We start from the raw sequence: 4,964 nt of genomic DNA on the forward strand, positions 1-4,964 counted from the left end.
AATATGCAGCCTGGTAGTGGTGGTGAGTGCCTTTAATCCCAGCACTTGGGAGGTAGAGGCAGGTGGATTTCTGAGTTTGAGGCTACCCTGGTCTACAGAGTAAGTTCCAGGACAGCTGGGGCTACAGAGAAACTCTGTCAAAAAAAAATCCAATAAAAGAAAAGAAAAAAAATGCACTAGATAAAAGCATAGAAAATGGAGCCAGAGGGCATAGAATGTACAGCCATTTATAATGGTGAACATGGGCATCACCAACTGTAATAGAACAGGAACAAGATCATCCAAGAAAGTTATTAGAATTCAACACTGTAGAAATAGGGAGGTGGTGCTATCAACCTTGCTATTTGGTAACCCTTTCTTGTGTTGTTGGGATGTGTTTACAAATAAAATGCCCTATGAAGTTAACTCTTTCTCCACTGCACAGGACATCTTCCAGTGGTGACAAAAACCATCATAAAATGTTACCATGTTACCATTGTGGTTCCTGTGCCTTCAGCTCAAACACTGATCTATAGTTACTTAACCCATCTAACACAGATTATGTTAGCCTCAGGTGAGGTTTTTACATATTGAAAGATTGTAGCTATATATCAAGATGCATTGATAGTAGTTGTCTGCTGAGGTAGTCTGTACCTTTATCACTGGAAATCTTGGAGAAATGTCCTAGTTTCATGTTTCAGAATGTCACCATAGTTGTTGTCAATAAAGTAGACTATGGTGTTGTTAAAAATCACTCCACTTAATGAACATGAATATTAGCTGACTTGTAATTAATAAATTATTAAATTATATGCACATTAATACTGATCAAAAGATGCCTGTTAATATTGATCATAATTTTTCATTTCCATTTGAAGCATATGTATACAGGATAGGGCATAGCACAATTATTTTCAACTACATAATTAGTAAAAGGAGAGTAACTATACATCCCTAAGTTTGACCCTTAGTTGGACATAATTTTTATATAATGTAAAGAAATGTATCTCGCCTTTCCTTTCAGCCGCGCGGCAGCAAGATGTCAGGACAGATTTCCAAGAAGAGGAAGTTTGATGGCCTAGTTGGCCATCACTGGAAAGAGAGGCCCATTGGACACACAAACTTTATATGCCCCAGTACAGGGGAACGCCAGGGCCAACAAAATGGGAATGGGTGGGTAGGGAAGTGGGGGTGAGGGTATGGGGGACTTTGGGGATAGCATTGGAAATGTAATTGAGGAAAAAACGTAATAAAAAAAGAAGAGGAAGTTTGTAGCTGATGACATCTTAAAAGCTGAACTGAATGAGTGTCTCACTCTGGAGCTGGGTGAAGATGGCTAGTCTGGAATTCAAGCCCGAGTTACACCGACCAGGACAGAAATCATTTTAGCCACCAGAACACAGAATAGTCTTGGGGAAAAGTGTCGGAGGATCAGAGAGTTAACTGCAGTTGTCCAGAAGCGATTTGGCTTCCCTGAAGGCAGCATAGAGCTATATGCAGAAAAAGTGGCTACACGAGAACTGTGTGCCATTGCCCAGGCATAGTCTCTATGCTACAAACTCCTAGGAGGGTTTTTGGTTCAAAGGGCCTACTATGAGGTGCTTCGACTCATTATGGAGGGATGGGACAAAGGCTGCGAGGTTGTTGTGTCTGGGAATCCCCAAGAACAGAGGGCCAAGTCCATGAAGTTTGTGGATGGATTCACATGGAGACCCTCTTAACTACTATGGCGACACTGCTGTGTGCCATGTGCTCCTCAGACAGGCTGTGTTGGGAATTAAAGTGAAGACTATGCCGCCCTGGTACCTAAGTAGTAAGATTGGTCCCACGAAGCCTCTGCCTGATCTTGTGAGCATTGTGGAATCTAAGGATGAAATCCTGCCCATGACCCCTGTCTCTGCACAGAAGGGTGGGAAGTCAGAGCCACCTGCCATGCCCCAGCCAGTGCCTACAGCATAACAGGGTCCGGGCAGCTGCATCTGGAGGCTGGGTGTTATCTTGTAAAGACATTTAATAAAATCTTGAACAAAGAAAAAAGAAGGAATAAAGGAAGAAAGAAAGGAAGAGAGAGAGAGAGAGAGAGAGAGAGAGAGAGAGAGAGAGAGAGAGAGAGAGAGAGAGAGAGAGAGAGAGAGAGAATGAGAATCTCAAATCAATGTGAAGTAACATCATTATAGTACAAGAGGCAGCTGGGGATTAGAACCAGAAGAAAAAGGTATGGTCTTTCATATGAAAATTTTGGCTTCTGATTTTTATATGTGAATATTTATGTGGTACACAGGAATCGGTAAACTAAGAAGTGGCCCATTAGAGAAGAAAACAAGGCTTTAAGGACAGGCACAGGAGAGATGCAAAGAACATGTGCTGTGAACTTGGGAAGTGAACTTGGGATGTGTGGTACAAGGAGAAGATGGGGTCATGGAGACATAAAAAGGAAGACTGGATGAAGACAACCAAAACTAAATTTGCTTAGAATTGCTTTAAAATGCCCTCCTGAACCTTGTTATTTTTGTATACTGATTTACAAATAAAGTCAATTTTTATATTAGATATTCATAACGTGATCTAGAAATAAAATAAAGGTATACTTTGTTTTACTGAGGTTTAAGTTTTAAAATATTTCTTTTATTTTTGAGATTATGTTTATATTATTTACCACTTCCCTTTTCTCTCTCAAATCTCTCCCTCATACCCTTTCTTGATTCTTTTCAAATTTATGACACCTATATGCATTTGACTCTAGTTAACTTCCATCTGTCACTCATATGTGTGTGTGTGTTTGTGTGTGTGTGTATAATGAGTACAACTTGTTCTGTCTGTATTTAGTTTTTATATGTTTTCTTGTTCTCGTAGGTACATGCTAAGGAGTTTGTGTGATCTCCTCTGAGGTTGCACCATAAAAGGTGATCAGAAGGAATGAAGCTGCTAGTTGGTTATTAATTTGATTTCTTCATGTTTGATATTAATAGTAATTATTTTTTTGTACAAAAGTACCTTATTATCCAACTATTGAGGGGAACCAATAACCTTGACAAAGGCATGTTATATTCGAAGGTTCTATGGGACTCTTTTGGACAGTGATTAAACAAGGTGTGACCTATTCTTAGTACTGGGATTTTCCTTGTAGCATAAGAAGTGCAGATGGAGCGTTGTCTCCCCAGTTATACGGTTACTCCACTGAAGTTCCTTGTTTTTATATATTGTGTTGTACTGTGTCCATGTATCCCATTTTCACTATCCATGTATCAGATGATTGACATCTGGATCATTTCCAATTTCTATCCATTATTAATAGAGCATGAAAGAACATGGATGAACAAGTATTTCTTTATTAAAACATAAATTCCTTTGGGTATATGCCCAAGAGTAGTGTAAAGAAATAATCTGTTTAAATTCATACTAATAACTAAATTCCTTTTATACATAAGTGTTAAAATAATGTAACAGGAATTCTGTAAAAAATCTCTAAAATGAAAATTCTTATAAAAACAATATATTAATACATGCATCATTACAGTCATTCTGTGTCACTGTAAAACTTGTACATTAAAATTTATATAACATTTTAGTATCATAAGGCTATTATGCAATTAAATTTTATGAAAATTTGTCACTGTAATAATAATTAAAACTTGAATAAGACCAAGTATCAGCAGAGACAGATTGGGCTCTCTTTGTCAGAGTTATCACATAGGTATAACTCGGTTGTCAGCAGAGTTGATTGAAAAAAGACAATTCATAGTACTACTCAGCCATTCATTGGCTGTCAATTAAACACAAAATGAGCCTAGTAGCACATAAGGTGCTAAGTTATTCACAAGCTATAATTTGCTTACTGATATCAAGTGACAATTCTTTTCATTGGGCAGTCAAAGCATATTTTGTTTCACCTGCTTCTCAGCAGATATTACTGATGGAATTTCAGTGACAGAAGAATGTGCAGTTTGCTTATACTGATGGTGTCAATGGTGGTGGAAAGGTGATATTGCTAAAGAGGCAGATGGTTATATTATTACTATTGATGACTATTATTATTAATTTTATATTTTATTTTTAATGACATGGGAAAACATACCAAATCTGCTATTAGGCATGATCTTATGATATTTACCTGCTATAAATATCAATTAAAAACCCATTTTATTACTTTGCTTCATACACTATCAGGAAGAAACTGTCATTTGAAGTCATATATAAATGTATTTGAGTTGCCATGAGAAAAGGTGATAAATGCCTAGACACACAAATCTTATAAAATGTAGGAACAAATTTAACAGATAGTTTTTATTTTGTACTTTTACTTAAGACTATAAGTAAAAGAGAAACATTCATACCGAAAGACTTATTAGATATTGATATGAGTTGAATTATTTCCTTTAATTACATTTCTAATTATTAAAAGTCATCAGAATTATTATTTAAAATTGAACATTGGATTATTCAGTAATTGAATTCATAATTGAGAATTAACTTCAGTTCTTGAGACATTTGTTGATGGTTATTTTTTCCTATATCTAAGGTAACATTCTCATGAGGAAGTTGGATTTGACATAATTATTTTTATTTATTTTTAATATAAAACTTCATTTGCATGTAGACACTTGTATATGTGTCTGCTCTTATAGAGACAGATTTATTTTAAAATAATATTTTCTTTCATTTTTAAATTGTCAACTTCAAAGTAAATAGAAGTATATCTGCATGTAAATATAATGTGTACCAGACAGTTCTGAACAGTTCTCCAACCTCTATATTCCTAGAAATAGTACAATGTTTCCTCCATTTATAAGTGGAGGAAATTCAGTGACCTACAGAAAGCCAGTGACTTGCTGGTAATTAAACTGCCACATGTGCACATACTTGAACAAAACTGTTTCTTTATGATAAATAAGACAAGGACATACTGTTCTATATTAATTTTATGCCAACAAAGAAGCATTTTAAACATTGAGTCTAATGTTTAAATATATATATATATTTATATA

General features: G+C 35.7%; 1 pseudogene; it reads left to right on the forward strand.

Moving 5' to 3' along the window:
- Window positions 1-1,018: 1,018 nt before the first annotated feature.
- Window positions 1,019-1,938, forward strand: LOC110295153 (small ribosomal subunit protein uS3-like; annotated as a pseudogene).
- Window positions 1,939-4,964: the final 3,026 nt, after the last annotated feature.

Source organism: Mus caroli, unplaced genomic scaffold (genome assembly GCF_978045245.1).
Source record: "Mus caroli unplaced genomic scaffold, Mus_caroli_1 scaffold_4, whole genome shotgun sequence".
Taxonomy (NCBI): Eukaryota; Metazoa; Chordata; class Mammalia; order Rodentia; family Muridae; genus Mus; species Mus caroli.